General features: G+C 39.7%; 1 protein-coding gene across 50 annotated transcripts in view; it reads right to left on the bottom strand.

Moving 5' to 3' along the window:
• The window catches only part of Zbtb20 (zinc finger and BTB domain containing 20), a 775,725-nt gene that overhangs the window by 131,156 nt on the left and 626,261 nt on the right, over nucleotides 1-18,308 (bottom strand). For 16 of the 50 annotated variants that reach the window (XM_076549395.1, XM_076549383.1, XM_076549397.1 and 13 more), the window contains one exon: nucleotides 2,875-3,079. The exons of 30 other annotated variants lie outside the window; for them this stretch is intronic. The gene's annotated coding sequence lies outside the window, so the exon portion shown is untranslated. Of the gene's footprint in view, nucleotides 1-2,874; nucleotides 3,080-7,520; nucleotides 7,871-18,308 lie in introns of those variants that run through there. 4 more of the 50 variants (XM_076549406.1, XM_015994651.3, XM_076549408.1 and 1 more) reach the window with 1 other exon arrangement.

Here is an 18,308-nt window from a genome sequence, read left to right as displayed (position 1 = left end):
TGTATTTTTATTCCCATAAAGGCACCTTACAGGTCTGCCTTACCATCCACGGTGATGTCACAATTCAGAATTTGTTGCATTTCAGCCAGATTCTCTAGACTAACTAGAAGAAACAATTGCATTACAGCATTAAGGTTCCTTTGCGGAGTCAAATGAAAGGGGAGCCGTGCAGTTCAGATAGCTTGAAAGGCTTGTCACGAACACAGGCAAACACTGCCCATGCTCTATTTTTCCAGGTTTACAGTCCCTCTATGAAAACTGTTAGCTTTTCCCTCCACACTTAGGAGTATTAAGCACCACAGGGAGAAATTTAGATAGGTAAGCCTCACTTCCCACCCTACCCTTACTGCTCCCCTGCAGTTCCGTGCTTCTGAACAAACGCTCCATGTCTTTAGAAAGGGCCAGGAAACCTCTTCCTCCAACTCTACAGGCTTTGATTTTATGTGTGTATTATGACACACCTTAAAACAGAGAGTCCCCCAGACTGCAGTGGGACGTTCATTTGAATCCAGACTTAGGGGGAAGAGCTCCATCTACTGAATCAGTCAGATCACAGTGTGCACCCTATAGTTATCCCCTTCATTACTTTAACACTTAGAAGCCCTGGAGAGAACAGACAAGTTACAGGCATGACCATCGAACAACTAGTTTTGAGCCCAGTGCTCTTTTGGATATTTCCCAGATGCCCTAAGCCCCCTTTTCTTTGTCCTTCCCAGTTTTCAAAGCTTTCTATGTTTCAATATAAAATGAAAACAGGATGCTTTGCTATGTGAACCATCTCTTGGAAGCAACAGAAAGCCATTGGCATTGATGGAAAAGCCTTAGCTAGGTGAAGGGAATATGCAGGAAGAAAAACTGTCCCTGGCAGGTTGAATAAACTAGGAAAATGCAAAAACCCAGTAGCTTCCTTACTCCTCCTACCTTGTATGATTTCTGAGAAAGGCTACAGTCCCCAGGACCAGCTCTCTGGGCTCTCCTTAGCTGCTGTGTTGCTGTGGCATTGGGAATGTGCTGTGGCTTCCTACGATTATAGGGAAATGCTTCACAAGCCAAAAAAGTCACAAACAAATTCAAAATGAAAAAAAGAAAGCATAAAACAGCTGATTTTATTGGAAAAGGTCTTGGCATTTCCATGCATATGCCACAATTTTCTTTGGTAGTTCCTAATTCTATGATCAGAAAAATTATTATGTCATACTTATTAGTGCCGTTTTTTTTTCAGGGTTGCTGATGGTACAGCCTAGATAAATGGACCCAGGAGATACAAGGTATAGATGATATCTCCTGTTTGAAAACTTTCTAGGAGATCACAGGTTTAAAAGTTTCTTTCTGAGAGTGCTAGTGACATTTAGAAACATATAGTCTCTCTAGATTAGAAAAGAATAAAAGAAAAAAAATCAAAATAAAAAACCAATAAACCACTTGTTAACACACTAACAGATATGGAATAAAGCAAGTGGTATCTGAATAAACTTAGCATTAAAATCTGCATAAAATGTAGGAATGTCCAAGACCTATGAAATAGAAACTAAGGTAACTTATAAAAATATAAACATGTTTAGAAGCATATGTGGATAATAATCAGAAGCAACAGTTTATTGGATTTTTAAATTACAGAAAAATAATAAAATAACAAAAGTTCACTAATTTTTTTCTTTTATGTAAAAAAATTAATATAAATGTTAAGTGTCTTTGTATAACTTTTGCCGTATATGCAAATATGCATGTATATGTGTTTACATATATCTGCATACACACACACACACACACACACACACACACACACACACACACACCCCTGCATAAAGTAATGCTGTTTGGCAATGAAGGGTAATATGACAAATGAAACATTAAGCTGAATTATTTCAAATTGGGTATTAAAATTATCAGTAGGCTACTTATAGGCTCCTTAGTATTTCTTTTTAGCACACTAAATTTTTGAATTTGATCTTAAACCACATAAAGAAAACCAAATTAGAAAAGCACTGCATATCAAAATATATTTTGTTAGAAAAACCTGATTATTTACATTTATTAGAATATTTAAAATTCATAAAACAAAAATACAAATACAAAACAATAACAACAAAACCCAAATGGCTAACTAGATTTTTTAAAAATCCTATTCAGTTTTGAGTCACAAATAAGTATGATAAATTTCATCTTAGAGGTAACTTGTTTGGATAGTTATAAAAGCCCCCCAAATGAAAAAAACAACCCTCCACCATAACTATAACAAACAGCTAATGAAGAGCTCCATTCTAGCAAGAATCCATCAGAACTGCAAGCTGGAGAGGGACAGCGCAGACCTGAGAGAGAGGACTACATGAGGCCCCACTGGACGGACGGACGGACGGACGGAGTTATAGAGATGCAGCTTTCTGGAAATGGAAGTGTCACCATCAGGGACAGCAAGGACTGTGCTGGGGCAGCAGCAGCGAGGACAAGCGCAGCCACCCAGAACACCTGGGCCTGTCTGCAGTGGAGGCCAAGTCAGGGAGAGGACAATCCACTGCTTTTGTCATTTGCCTCTGCAAGGCTGGCTTAAGGGGAAAAAAAGCTTGCACAAAAGATACATGTGTTCCTTTTCTGGTATTATTACAGGCCCACCTAGATTTAGCTTTCGATTCCAGATGAGATCAGACATGTTCAGACTAGCACATCTTTGCTTTGTAAGCACTAAGCTTCCAGCATTTTACTGACAAATTCAAGTATCCCTAAATTTACGCACAATAGATGCCTCTAAAAATCTGCAAATCTTCTGTTTCAAATTCCTCATTGAGTTAATTTTTTTCTCCATTTACCCTACTAGTAATAAGCCAGAAAGTTAAGGCAGGCAACTCATATAGGAAAGAAAAGTTGAATAGTACTTACCCTAAGTACAGTGTGCAAGCCTTAGTGGGCAATTCACTTTTTCTCTATGATAGTTAGGAGGGTATCCAGGTCTGAACTCAGCTCTTGCCCCTTTCCCTTCTGGAAAACTGAGTAGACTCACTGAAGGTGCCTCAGAGAAGGATCACACAAATCGACAGCCTTACCTGTGGCCATCCAGAAGACTGCACTTGGTGTGCATTTAAAACTATGAATAAAGTCAGAGACAGCGCATGCTCAGCAGGCAATTTAAAAATATTTATAACATTGTTGTCTCAAAAACAAATTTCCTCAAACAAAGCAAAACTCACATTTCTTATCCATGCCAAGTTTAACGTTCTGAGACAGAGCTGTTTTGGAGTTTTCCGTTGGGGGAAAAAGGTTTTAAAAAATTTTTTTTTGAGTCGAAGGAGAACAGTTCTCTCTTCCTTTTTGGGTACTCTTAAAGGGGTGGAATAAATTTCTCTTCAAGTTTCAACAAAATTCACCGTTGGTTATGAAAAGACATTGCACAGAAAAGGTTCATGAAAAATAATTTCAGAGCAAGTAACAAGAAACTAAAAACTACAGGTCTAAAGCATGTAGCGGTCACCTGAACCTTTAAGGCAGTCTTGTGTGTTGTTACACAAACACACCCCCACACAATCAGGATCTAGTATGTTCTGTATGGTAAGAATAATGTATAGACAACCTTTTGCATATCGAGAGAAGTTATGTTTTTTTTTTTTCTAACTAAAATCTGAACTCTTCAAAACTAAAAAAGAAAAGCATCGAATTTTAGGGCAAATCCAGCAATAATTGTCAGTATAACTGTTTTACACAGCTGTCGTGGAAAGGTAGCCGGTCGATCACACATTGGTCAGTTAAATTTTGAGATACACAAAATAAAAATTTGACTGAGTTAAGGTTTTAAAAGTACTAATTGTAGCAGGAATGCCTGCCTGCCTCTCTCCTGTTTGGGAATTTCTCCTTCTCTGCCTTGAATGCCCTAAATATCCCATTTACCATCTCTCACCAAACCCCGAACCAACAGCCCCCAGATCTCAAAGACCTTATTTAAACCTCTTACTTAATTCTTAAGTCTCTGAATGGACTGCAACTCCTGCTCCACTTGCCAGTGGTGCTCAGCTGGCCTCACAAAAGCTCCACAGACATATCCTTAACTATCTCTGATGTTTGCAAGCTGAACAGAGAGCGCCGGGGTGGGGGGAAAAATCAAGAATTGAAAAAAAGTTGATTAAAGTGAAACAGATTTGAAGAAGTCGCCTCTACTTTTATTCCGCTCTCAACTCCGCACAGGTGTTTCCTAACTCACACTGCTGTGCATGCTGCCGAGGAGGAGGAGGAGGAGGAGGAGGAGGAGGAGGAGGAGGAGGAGGAGGAGGGAGCCTGAAGGTGAGGGAGGAGGAGGGAGCCTGAAGGTGAGGGAGGAGTGGGCCAAGGTCTGACCAGCAGGCAGTTAGGAGCTGCAGTCTCCTGTGTTAATGGATGTCTTTAAAAACGGACCCCCCCCCCAAAGCCCAGAATGAGGTTTCTTTTTGGCAAGTGATTAAACCACTATACTGAAATAATTAAAGCTTTGTCCTTAAATAAAGCATCAGATCAACAGAACAAAAACAAAGATAAAAATTGCACACACATATGCATGCGTGCACACACACTCTGACACACATACACAAAACTAGCGGGTGAAGGGAGAAGGAAATTAAATAAAAGAAAACAAACAGAGTCCTAACAGGCCATTCTCCAAAAAGAAATCTAAATAAAAAGTCATATGATATCTGATAGTGCAGGACACGTCGCCAAGAACCAGAGCGGATTGCCTCCAGGAAGAAAGGGCCAGTGTATTCCAGCTCAAAGAGCTTTTCTTTCCTCCTCCTCTATTTTTTTCCCCTTTCTCCTCGACTGTGAATGTTCCTCTCAGGTCAGATCTAGGAAGAAGCCCAGAGTGACAGCGATCACCTTTCACTGTACTCTGCCGGCACAGCTAGCTGATGGGAGCTGCCTGCTTGGATCAAGGGGAGCCACGGCTGCTCTCAGCAACAGCCTCTTCTAGTCCCTCTGTCCCTCTGAGAAAACACTCCGGTCACATCAAAAACCAGAGAGGGAGAGAGGAAGGGTGTCGAGAAGAGAGACACACACAACCCCAAATATGCAGGTATAACAGCTGCAGCAACAAGAGGGTTCAGGGAAAAAGAAAGAAAGAAAAAAAGAAAGAAAAAGAAATCAAGTCTCTGTATGGGGGTGGGAGGGAGGAAAAAATTCTCAAACCTCTTGCTTTCTATCTAAAACTTTTTAAAGACTTCAAGTTGCTTTTATTTTTGATGGCTGACTTTCATTTTAGGATCGTTTACCCCTTAAGCACTATTAAAAGCATTAAAATTCTACAAAAATATAGACATCTGAGTGTAATTCAAGAATTTTCCTCAAGAAAACATGTAACTGTAACAAGTGATCTACCCTAGAAATTTTGGGTTTGTCCAAACTTCCCCTACTTCCAGTATCTTTCCGTGAGGTCAGGTGCTAGCTCGGCCACCCAGTGCCAGGTTTAATTTGAGGGTCATTACTGAAGGAGCGTACACATAGAAGGAAGGGTTCCCGAAAAGACTCCTTGTTATCAAGTTACTTCAAACACAAGCACTCGGACCTCCCAGCCGGGACGGTTGACTAGTGAGGCGTTGCCCTCTGCCCCAGAAACATTGTGCCCTTAAGAAATACAGATAGACACGCATTTCATAAATATGGGAAAATGTGTATGTCTGGAGTGTTTCTTATAGTTTCCGCTCCCAGGGTTAATGAATAGATTCTATTTTTCCATAAATGGGAGGAAGAAAGAAGGAGAGAGTTTCTGAGTCGTGAACAGCTGTAGTAGTTGCTTCCTCTGAGGCACAGTTATGTGCAGTTAGGTGCTCAGCTAATCTGTATTTTCGGTTTTGGTGGCGCTTTTGGCTATTTACTCTTTGCTCAGTTTAGTGTCAATTATGTGCCTTCAAAAGATTACCAAACAACAATCAAAATATAAATGCATTAAGAGCAGAACTTTTGGAAAGAAAGCATTTCCTAGGGATTATAATTCAAGGATATCAGTATAAAAATATAAATGTACAGCATGTATTAAAAGATAAGACTGTTTACTATACTTTGCACATACAGTTTACACCCTGATTTTTCTTTTCTTTTGTTAGAGTATTAATTTGAAAATGATAAGAATTTTGGAATGTTTGCTACAAACACAAATTCACAGTGGAAATACACACACATAGGCAAAACATCAAACAGAATACAAAGCTACGTGGCAATCAGAATTGTTGAAAAACCTCTGTCTAGGCTATATTTTTCTTGAACTAATATAACATAGACTGAACAAGTAATGTCTCTGGGGGTTTGGTCATTTATGTCATAGGAACCAAATATGAAAGATAAATATCTACCCCCTTACTAGCTCTTCTTTAACTGACAAGTGGCACAAGCGATGCCTTTTAGGCAGATGGATGCAAAAACTTGCGAGATCAAATGAACTGATGTACCCCATTGGTATTTTGGGAGCTCAAATTCCATAATTAACTTTTTGCCCAAGTGGCAAAAGTAGAGGATGTTCTTGTCACTAAATTGATTATTTGATGGACTCTTGCTCTTTCTCCTAGAAGATTTCAGGGACACAAAAATGGAAGAGACATGCTAAGAGAGGATGCCTCCTGAGCAACTTTTACTGTGAGTAGGAAAGAACAGCAGAGTGAGCAGAGGAACAGTTGAATTTAGAAAGATTGGAAGAGGAGAAAAGAGCAACACAGCCAACTTAATTAGCCATTCCTTTTAATTTCTCATGGATATATGTAGGGTGACGGAGAGAAAGATAACTAGGTTTCTTTTGAATGTCTTTGTGTGTTTATAATGTTCTGTTCCTGTCTCTTTCTTTTTCAGGCAAAAAAACTAATAAAAATAGAAAAACATATATCAGACATTAAGCCCCCCCTCCCTTTGTAAAGAACTCTTTGTTCTCCAGTGAAAATGCTGAAAAATCCCCGGGCAGCTACTCCCTGAAACAAGTGCAAAACACTTAGAGGCTTTTGGGCTGGCTGGGAGCCAGGAACCCTCCCGCTGTCTGGTTAGAAGAGGAAAAAAAGAAGAGAGAGGGGAAGAGGGATGGGGGAGAGGGAGAGAGGAAGGGAGGGAGGGAAGGAGAGAGAGAGGGAGAAAGGGAGAGAGAGAGAGAGAGAGAGAGAGAGAGAGAGAGAGAGAGAGAGAGAGAGAGAGAGAGAAGAGGAGAGAGAAATTGGAGCTTCCTTTTAACAGACCCTAGGAAGCAGCGTTTTTTCTTTTTCTTTCTTTTCTTTTCTGTTTTTTTCAAAACTGGCGGTCAAGCGTTAAGTAACTCCCGTCTAAATCCACCTGCTAGAAATGAACTTGGGTACCCCCCAGGGGTGCACAAAGACAGAGAAGACAGTCACACACTCCATACTCTCTCCCACCCCGTGTACTGCTTCCATTCTCCCTGCTCCCATACACAAATGCCCACAGCTTCTCACGCCGCCCCTCTTACCCCCCAACAACAAACACAGCAAAATACATGCTCCCTCAGTCTCCTTAAAAAAAAAAAAGCCTTTCCACCTCGGTTGCGACACAGTGATAAGGGGTAGAACATCTCATACCTGGTGTGAATGCTAATCAGTCAGGAGTTCTCCTTTTCCCAAGACAGGGAACTGTTTCCTTCCAAATTTATTAGAACCTCCTCCACTGCCTCTTTGAAAAACCTTCTTTGTCACCCTCTCCCAAGTCCCGATACTTCTTTAAAAAAAAAATGGCTTCGGAGCTCCTTCTATTCTTGATATTGATTCTCTCTCTCTCCCCCCACCCCTCCTCCTCTCTCCTGTCTGTGTCTCTTCTGAGTGGTCTATTGATAAGTCCCTGGAGGCACTGGGTCAGCCTGCCCGTAGGAAACCAGACACAATGCACAAATCTCCGAGTGCCATTCTGCCATCAGCAAGCAGACCACGTTTAGGAGAGAGAGAGGGAAAAAAAACAGTAGAGCAAGAGACAGAGAGAGAGAGAGAGAGAGAGAGAGAGAGAGAGAGAGAGAGAGAGAGAGAGAGAGAGAGAGCAAACGAGGGAGGGAGAGAGAGACTGAGAGAGAGGAAGAGAGAGGGAGGAGAGAGAGAGAGAGGGAGAGACAGAGACACAACGAGAAGGAGAGAGAGCGTGTGAGAAAAAGACTGATTGGAACAGGAGGGAGGGAGAGAGAGAAAGGGAGAGGGAGAGAGAGCGCGAGAGGGAGAGCGACACTGCCAGTCAGGTTAATCATCCCTACTTTAATTAGCTGTTCGGCTTAGACATAAAACAATTGAATTTGAATGATCTGTCAGCAGGCTCGGCTGAACCAGAGGGGAAGCGAATATTACAAAAAGACTGTTGGTGTGTTCTGATAAGCAATACTGCTCGTACTGACAAACCCTCAAAGGGGAACTATTCAAACTTACAACTAAACAAAAAGTGCAGATACAAATGGCACCGGATAGAGGTCTTTTTTAAAAAATGCAGTTTTCTCCCCTAGTTTTATGAATCGTAGATATTTGTAAGCAGGTGCCAGCATGTTGGGGGTTTGTGTGTCATGTGTGAAAGTTTATTAACGATGGTCTAGGAGTGCAGCAGACAGATGCTGCAGAGAACAAGACAGGTACAGTCAGATGCCGAATCTAGATCTTGGAGGGAGATGGATGCTGGAAAAAGAGGCACCATGGAAAGAGATCAGCACAGACAAAGTCAGTGGGCAGAAAGGCAGACAGATTTTAGGCATGGCACGATCTCATCTAAAAAGGCAAAAGTTCTGATGCAATAATAGGTGCAAAACAATCCATCCATCCTCCTCTCCCGGGTACACTCCAAGGTACAGTTAAAATGGATTAATCTTTGTGACAAACAGAGCTGGCAAGGCAGACTACGGCAGACACTGAAGGCGATTTGCAGACTCAGAGAATACAAAGCTGGAAAAAGACCTAGAGATGAACCTCTCCCATCCCTCATTCGGCGAGGGAGGAAACTGAGGCCCAGAAACTCAGATCAATAAATCACAAAGGCAGTAACTGTGTTAACACTAGAACCCAGAGTTCTAGAAGCCTGGAGACCTGTTTCATGTATCACCAAAGTGCTAGAATTCCTTAAAGATTCTGGCCCAACAGATATGAAAATCACCCTTGCCTCCAGGATAACAATATTCCTCCATCTAAAGAATTAGTGCAAAAACCTCCATTTCTCCCCAAATATCTACATCCAAGGGAAATAATTTTTGGTTTGTTTTCTGTTCATTCTCAGAGTATAGCAGACAGATGTAACATGAGGTCCCGTCTGAGCAAGGTAGAGCTTGTGCTACATTTTCAAGCTAACACAGGGAGTGGATTGATCTGCAAAGACCTCGCCCAGACTTTACTATCTCCTCGGTGAACATCATCTACTATGTGCCACCATGTAAGAAGATGTAGCTTTTAATAAAACGCATTTCTAAAATACGGGCACAGTGTGGGTGAAAGAGATTGAGTCTTTCAGTTTATGATAGAGTTTTAAATGACTAATGAGATTTTCTACCTAGATGATTAGCTATGGGCAACTTTTCTGATATATTTCAATTGAAACAAGCCACCAAAAAGGGGGGCAATTGTATTATTTGCTCATGAATTTGATTACATGTTTTTGGGGACACACGATCACATTTAGTAAGGAGCTCTCTCTTGACAACAGAAAATTGAGGGTGTGTGTTTTAAAAGGAGGGGGTGCTTATAAAAAGAACAGTGCCATCAGATGTTACTGGAGAGATTAAGCCTCTCGTCCTAAAACAAGAATCATGATGTATATAAAAGCAAAAACTGTCAGTCATGCTTCAGTAACGACGGTGCTACTTAGGGTAACAGAAGAAAACCGAAAGAAATGTCAGGCACCTGGAACCCACTCAAAAGCAAGCCCAAGTGATTTAGCTTATTTGCACACTGACCTCTTTACCAATAGCTGCTGTGACTGGCCGGAAATACAAGGTCCACAGCCAGTTTGGAGGTGAGAGAGAGAAAAATTTTGGCATTGGGTGATCCTCCTACAGGTCTCAAAATATATGATGGGGAAGCACAGGGCAGGGCAGGGAGGTGTTTACAAATGCATGCCGGCATGCTGTATATGGAGGGCACAAGCTTCTCAGCAAACACAGCTTTATAACATTTCACGAGACACAGCTTTGCTCAAAGCCTCAGTCTTCCCATCTGTGGCAAGTGACGACACTGGCCCAGTTGAAGATAGCAGAGATTAATATAAGGAAAGTACACAGACTTGTAACTACCTGGTAGTTATTGAGGAAGGCTTAATATGAAGGTTAAAAAAGCACAATTATGGACTACGGGCGTGCTCAGTGTGTTCTATCCAAAGCCTGGCAGTTCAGGACATAAAAGCAAACAAGAAAGCAAAGATGGAAGATGTAAACTTACATTAGAAAGGGCTAGCAATGGAGATCAGTGAAGTTTAGAACCCTAAATTTCTAAAATCTAAACTTACAAGGTGTTAGTTCATCTGAAGGCCATAAAATTTCATTATTCCCAAATTCAAGAACATTTCCTGGCTCACAATATGGACGGCATCCACTATGTTCTGGGACAGTTGCTTTGGATTGAGCACTTCTATTATAAATTACTGTCACAGCAACACTGTGCGTTAGGTACTGGGGTGCCTCCATTTCACAGCAGAGGAGACTCAACTACAGTGAGGTCATGGGATTTGCTAAGTTCCAGAGCTGCAAACAGAGCTAGGCTTCAGTCAGTGCAGGCAATATGACCCTAAGCCTGCATTCTCAGCAACACTGCTAGCCTGGCACCCAGTAGGTTTCACAAACCGGTAGGTTAAATGAACAGTAAATGAATAAAACACATTTAAAAATTTCAATAGAAAGAATTACATCTCGGAAGCCTGAGAGTCTGGACTGTCTCATCGGTGCCTCTCAGGTGCAGCCCTTAATCAGAAGCCAGAGTGCACATGCCCTGGCACAGTGTTGAGACTGGGTGAGATGAAGACCGCTGACCATGACCACCCAGGACATTTAAGTATCTGATGGTATTTTTAGCACTTTGAGGGTAGTGTTAGCACACAGGTTATTAATTGGCTTAATTCCAGTTTGGATAATTACATCGTGTCTCTTTAATTTGTCCCCTGACAATGCTATACTTCACTCTCTGTCACAGACATGCTCTTTTAAAAAGCATATGAACACACACAAACAGGTAGTTATATTTAAGGTTTGCAGAATCACTTAGTCTGCTGCTTCCCCCATCCATGCTAAATGGTTAGTATATAGTAGACATGTAATAAATAAATGAATAGGGAAAGGAATAAGAGTCATTATAAAACAAAGATAACTAGTTGAAGCTAGGATTTCTATTTGGCACTCAGATAAACAGATTATTATTATTTTTCTTTCTTTCTTTTTTAAATAAACAGATTATTAAATCATTTCCTTGGTGACAGGATTCTAATAATATGTATGTATTCCAATAATATATAGATTTCATGGATAGATATTTTCAGAGCTGATGACTTGCTTATGATAAAATAATTTCTTTATTCTATGTATTTTTAGCATAAATATATCAATGACATTTCTGATGTTTTTAGATTAGACAAAAGGACTAAGTACTGTATGTACAGCATATAATATAAGTCTCATGTAAAATAGCTGGTAATCCTGGCATTAGACCCTGGCTTTATAAAACCTCCAAATATTTTATAGGAGATAACCTAGTTTAGTAAGTGCAGAAGCTTTACAGTCAAAAGCAGACACACCCCTCTCCTTTTCCCAAAGAACTTTTGGTTTAGGAAAGATTGTCCTGTCCACACAACACCACAAGAAGCTTCCAGAGGCCCACGTCTTAGTCACATGCACAAATAAGTAGCTTCATGCATGGTACACCACACTTTACTAGTGCATACCTACATGAATAAATCACCAAATGTAAGGTGTATGGAAAACAGAAAAAAGGGTTAATTTATTTACTATGCATGAGAGTTTCTAGACCTTTGCTTCTCCAGCTTTTAGTTCAAAATTTCAAGCATACTCTGCACATAATAATAAATGCCATAACTCTGTATATGCCAGAATCTGATTTACTTTCAGGCATCTTTCTGGTTCAGTTCTCAAAGTCTTCTTTCTTATAAACTTCCTCCAAACGATTCTTTGTGGTCCTCTGTGAATCATCACTTAAAAGGCAGTGCTTATGGGGTGACCTTAATGCAATAGGGAGATTGTATCAAACCTGTCCTACTTCCTTTTGAGAACCAAAGGTTAATTCCATGACCTTATCTGCAAACAGGCCTAAGTACTATAAACAAATAAACAAACAGCCTGTCCTCATTTCTTTGGGACTGCTCAGTGATCTCTCAGTGACTGCCTTCTTGTTAGTCACTAATGCTTTGAGACTGACCTCTGTGGGAACAAGGCCTTTCCATTTTGTTTGGCATATTTAATGTATTGTCTCAAATGACTACTGCTCACACTGGTAGATGACACCGAATAAAAACTGAAAGTACCAAATATTTTCACAGTTCTTAATACAACATTTTTATCTAGGCCCTAAGTTTCCAGTATATAAAATGGAATATATTACCCTAAGACCAGTGATTTGATGCTCTAAATGATATTACTCAGGAGGATACTTAAGAATCAGCCACTGGGTGGTGATGGTACATGCCTTTAATCCCAGTACTCAGGAGGCAGAGGCACGCAGAACAGATCTCTGTGAGTTTGAGGCCAACCTGGTCTAAAAAGTGAGTTTCAGGACAGAGAAACAGGAATTTACACAGAGAAACCCTGTCTAAAAAAAAAGAAAAGAAAAGAAAAGAAAAAACCAAACCAAACCAAACAAACGAGCAAACAAAATTAGTCATGCAAATACTCATACTGTTTATTTATTTTTATAGCCTCACCACTATTTTTACAGAAAGAGGTCCTTAGAGAACATATTCCAAATTTAAACTTAAGTGAATTTTAAATTAGAAGAGAAAGTGGACAACATTCGTCCTGAATACTGGAGATAGTAAGCAAGTCCCTAGTTTTAAAATGTAATCCAGTAATATAATAGAAGAAAAAGGTCTTCAGTAGGTGCTTTGTTTTCTCTGTAGCCTAGGAAAGCTAAGTTGTAGAGAAGGCTTATCCGATAAGCTTAAGGTCAAACAACTGAAGAAAAGCACCTATTTTGGGACTCAATTCCTCTGTCCCTCTCCATGTTTGCTTTGCTCATACTTTCCGAGCTGTCTTTCATACCCTTGGCTTCCACAATCCTACTCTCTTGTCCTTTTGGATAAATTCTATTAAAATAAGTCTTAAATTCTGACGCCAAGAAAGGGGTAACTATGCACTTAGTCTTATGACCATACTGCAAAGGAACTGTGCTAGGTGAGTTGATGGATAGCCCTACAATACACCCATGTCCTAACTCCCAGAACCTGTAGGTTACCTTATATGGCCAAGGGGGTCTTGTGGATGTGATTAAACCAACACTGTTAAGATGGGGAGATTATCTGGGATTTCCTAGTTCAGCTATAAATACAGTCACAAGTTCTTATAAGAAAGAGGTAGGAGGATCAGTCAGCTGATATGCTGGCAGAAGTTGGAGTTGGAGCTATCCAAGAGAGGGGCCATAAGTCAAGGAGTGCAGAGGTTCTCAAAGACAGAAAGGGCAAGAAGGTGAATTGGCTTCTAGAATCTCCAAAATGAACGAGCTCTAGAAAGACCCTGACTCTAGTGCAGTAAAACAAGTTCAGACTTTTGCTCTCACAACTGTAATGAGGATAAATACGCATGGTATTAAAGTAGCAGGCATGTGGTAATTTGTTCTAAAAGCCTAGGAAATTAATACAGGCACCGTCAGCTACATTGGTCTGGATATTATCTTTTGATACAACTAAAATTTCTTAGCTTTTTTTTTAAAATTCACTTTGGCAGATATATTACTTTGTTGGTTCTAACTGGGTTTACATTACAAGAGCCTTTATCAGTCACAGTGTCTGGCTGACAAAGCACGGGTGAGTCTTTTCTTTCTGCTGTAAGAACTCCTTCCTAGGTTCACACAAAGCCATGCTCTTAAAACATGTTGTAAAGGGGTCCATTGAAGATCCATCTAATGACACTTGCTGAGGGATGGCACTCATATTTCCTAGTTATTGACAACAGTAATTCTAGTTAGAAGGAAGCTGAAGGATTTCAGAGTCCAATTCTTCTTTTATGTTTATTTTTATTTATGTATATGTGTCTCTGAGTATGCTACATGTGTGCAGATGCTCAGAGAAGCCACAAGAAGGCACCAGATACCCCTAGAGGTTGTGACTCTCTGACCCTGCCATGATGGTTTTAGGATCCAAATTTGGGTCCTGTGGAAAAGCAGCAGTACTTTTAACTTTGGAACCATCTCTCTACCCATCAGTGTCCAATTTTTGAGTGCCAGAAGGCTGAACTCTTCAAAATACTGAAGTCTTTTTTCCCCTCGTCCTCACTACTCCATATTTGTTCTATTCTTTCCCAATGGAGGTTAGAAATGGAGAACTAAGCAGCCTAAGGCAGCATCTCTGGAGCTAACTTCTTTCAGAAAGCCTTGTCTTACTATATACCTGCCATTCAGTTAGTACATTCGGTTGGTCAGTGCTCCTATAAGAATGCTCCTCAGACCAGTCACATTGGTGTTGGTTAGAAACTTGCCAGAATTATAAATCCTTGGGTCTTACTCTAGCCGTGCTCAATCTGACACCCATAGGAAGATGCTGGAGTACCTATATTTTGGCAAGCCCTTTAGGTGACTTTAAAGTCCAGTTGAGAATCACTGTCATCGGGTAAATCTGTGAAGTTCAACAAGGCTATGAAAAATCATGATGAAATGTGAGATTATTTGCTAACCCGGGCATAACTGTGACTCTAAAATTTGTATGTGACCTCAGACCATGATCTTGATCTCATCACCTATAATATGGAACAAGTTCTATTTATGCAAAAGAACTTATTAAAATCACAAATGATGAAAAATTATAGGTCATAATTATTTATTGTGGAAGAAATGTCAATTTGGATGGCAAGTATTCTAGGACCAAGGTGTTGAGGACATCATGGTATTCATATTGACAGAGGCTTTGAGACAGTAACAGTAAAGGCTTAAGAAATTCCAAGTTTTCAGCTGGGCAATGGTGGTGCACGCATGTCTTTAATCATGGGCAGGAGGCAGAGGCAGGTAGATCTCTGTGAGTTTGAGGCCATCCTGGTCTACAAAGTGAGTTCCAGGACAGCCAGGGTTACACAGAGAAACCCTGTCAAGTTCCAAGTTTTCAAGTTCCAATGTTGCCTGGATGTCTGTACACAACCGAAGCATGTGATATTGAGTAACAGAGCCCTGGCATTGTTAGGCTCTAGAACCAAGTACTGAGTTGTTTTTTTTTTTTTTAAATCTCAAATTCCCTATTCACTGGATTGCAGAATTTAGTGACAACTTTGGATTCTGTACTGAAAACAAAAGTCTGTGGCTTTTTTTTTTTTTTTTTTTTTTTTTTTGTGGGATTCACAATCACAATTCTTTCTCAATGTCTCAATGTCCAGGTCCATTCCATTTAGCAAGGTGATCTATTATCACTGGTGTTTCCAGACAAGATGTTCCCAGAAACCAAACTGATTATCTTTACCTAATTTTTAATGGAAAAAGTATAAATCCTAGAAGGTGTGAAGGATTGTTCAAATTAGGATTAAGATCCTTTTTAGAAACAGAAGTCCACATTCTTCACAGGTTGTAAAGGACCAATACAACTGTATTAGATATAATAATGATTTTCATAGAACATCATAAGGATTTCTTTGGCATCTGAGTAAAAGGCCTCTTTGCAGGTGGGAAAAAAATGACCTCATAGAAGATGATGAAGAGTAAAGCCTACGTATCACAGAGGTAGTTCCTCTGTGCCTTGCAGGATGGTTGTGGTATGGCAACGTTTCAGTTTGGGTCCCTGTTTCTGCTAAGCCACTCACAATGTTTGAGTTAATAGAGGCAGCTGCTCCCTTTAAGAACTTTGTGTCCTTAAGCAAGTCATCTGGCCTTTTAAACCTCACACACTATTTGTAAATGCGGATAACATGTGCCTTGGAGAACATCTTGTTCTAAGAATTAAAATGGATGATGTATCCAGAATGCTTTTGAACTAAGGATCTTGATTGGTGTTGCTATTTTGATTACTTACTCTCCAGCAGGAGAGTGAAGGTATGTATAGTACATTGGGAATGGTAGCTTGTATATGTTTTCATATGTAAGTTGCACATACATCCATAGTTTCCTCACTGAACAGTTCTGTCAGGTTATAACTAAAGTGGTAATTAAGGATGAATTTTCTTTAATTCCCCACTTGATCTCTCCTTGTTCATGATCAGCTGCACACTAAACAGACAGTGCTATAGAATTTATTATAGTTCCATTTTGACCAACTTGACTTAGGGAAGATTCCCTAAGTAAAATAAATTCAGAATTACAAACTTGAAGAAAGCATGACATCCAAAGCTGGTACTAGGGGGTTAAAAATATCTTCAAAGGCCATTCTTTAGTTGCTTAATCCCAAGGATCTATTTAGAAATGTTCATTAGCTCAACAAGTGTTCCTGTAGGAAAGTTTGTACAAAGACACTGGTTCAAGATTTAAAAGAACTGGAACACGCATTCTGCCCCAAAGCAAACAGTTTCTGCTTTAAATGGTCAAATTGCCTAAAGAAATCTGTATTCTGTGTTCAGATGAAAAGCTCCTTCATTAATGCTATTTAAGCAGCTATGAGAATGTGGTACCCACTCTGAGTCCTGTAAACAGAAAGGAAATTATAGTATATTTTATTATAAATCATTAATGTAATTGTGCAAAGAATACATTTGAATATCATGAGCTGTTGTTTAAAGGTTTGTGTATTCAATTCTACCTTTTCTGCTGTGCACTCTTAACTAGGGGAACAAGCCCTGACTTATACTCTCTGAGTTTCCTTCTGTTTCCACTGGTGGTTTAGAAAGAACATTTGCTTCTAAACTATCTGCTGTTTAATTGGATTCACTTCTTATTGGCTTTTCTTGGGGGCAATTAAATGCACATAAAGTGTCTACAGATAAATGCATCATTATCACTGAAGTGAAAGTTGCAATTCTTAATTTTTTAAAAAAATTATGCACTGGCCACTTATTTTTCCCATGTGACACCTAACCTGACTAATTATAGAAGTGAATGGAAAACATGATTCTCTTTTTAAATGCTCACTTTATGTGCAAGATTTTTAGGAATTCAGCTAATGTGTCAAGTACAGACATTCTGCACAATGACGTTGACCGTGAGTTTCTATGTACTGCAATTTTGACTGGAAATATTTTAAGTTAAAGCAAGCTATTCATAAAATTACATAAACATAAATATGCATACTCTGACAGACATACATTTGCACATCCTTAAAATTAATGCAAAGAAAGATAGATTCCTTTGTTCTGCTAGAATACAAATGGTGAAGACTAATGAATGAATAAATAAAGCACCAGGTAGCCAAATCAATGTCTGCTCAATTCTGGTCAAGGAGGTGAAGTGAGGTTTCCTTTTGAGTCAGAGAATGTAGTGGATAAAAAGGACGAGAATAGCTGGGGGGATTTCCCGAGGCCATTGCAGACCAGCTCAGACGCTCTTAAGAGGCTCATTTTCATGAAACTTTTGGTTGCATTTGTCACACTGCTCTAGGTCCCCTGGAGCATTAAGTGCCACATCACAGCAGAACAAGAACAAGGCTAAATGCAAGAAGGGACACCGTAAGTTTCTTTCTCTTTCAGATCCAAATGGACTGGAGTTTGTAGGTACGTTCAGAACTGTTTATTTTTCTGTTTTTCCTTCCCTCCTGAACCTTTATACATCCTTCAAATAGGACTAAGCGGGACATTTTTTTTTTTCAATAAAAATCTGAATTCCCTTACTTAAAAAAACCTACCATCTGTAAAAATTTCATTGGCACAACTATTTCTATAGGTAAAAGACATTTTACAAAAAGAAAAAAAAAACCTGACAGAATAGTAAGTTTGTTCTAGATTAAGGATTTAGCTACAGTTTGGTACATATTTGTTCTCCATCAGGCTTGGTACATATTAATTGGTACATATTTCAACTTTTCACTATTATATTAAATTATTAATAATTTGAAATTAGTAGCTGGTGCAGCCACCACTTTTCTGAAATAGTGCCAGTCATTTCTTCTAAGTTTGTTCCTGACAAAAAGTCTGAAATCTAATTTGTCAAGAAAATAAATGCAAAGGTCAGGAAGAGGACAGCAATGACCACAAGAAGGAAGTCTGGTCTTAGCATGAACAGAGGGCAGAAGCTTGCTCAGTCTTCAGACCAGGAGCGAAAGAGAGACTTACCCCTGCTTCCAGGGGAGACACTGAG

This window comes from Peromyscus maniculatus, chromosome 12 (genome assembly GCF_049852395.1).
Source record: "Peromyscus maniculatus bairdii isolate BWxNUB_F1_BW_parent chromosome 12, HU_Pman_BW_mat_3.1, whole genome shotgun sequence".
Taxonomy (NCBI): domain Eukaryota; kingdom Metazoa; phylum Chordata; class Mammalia; order Rodentia; family Cricetidae; genus Peromyscus; species Peromyscus maniculatus.
Note: the sequence above shows the minus strand (reverse complement) of the source record. Positions and strands in the feature narration are given on the sequence as shown.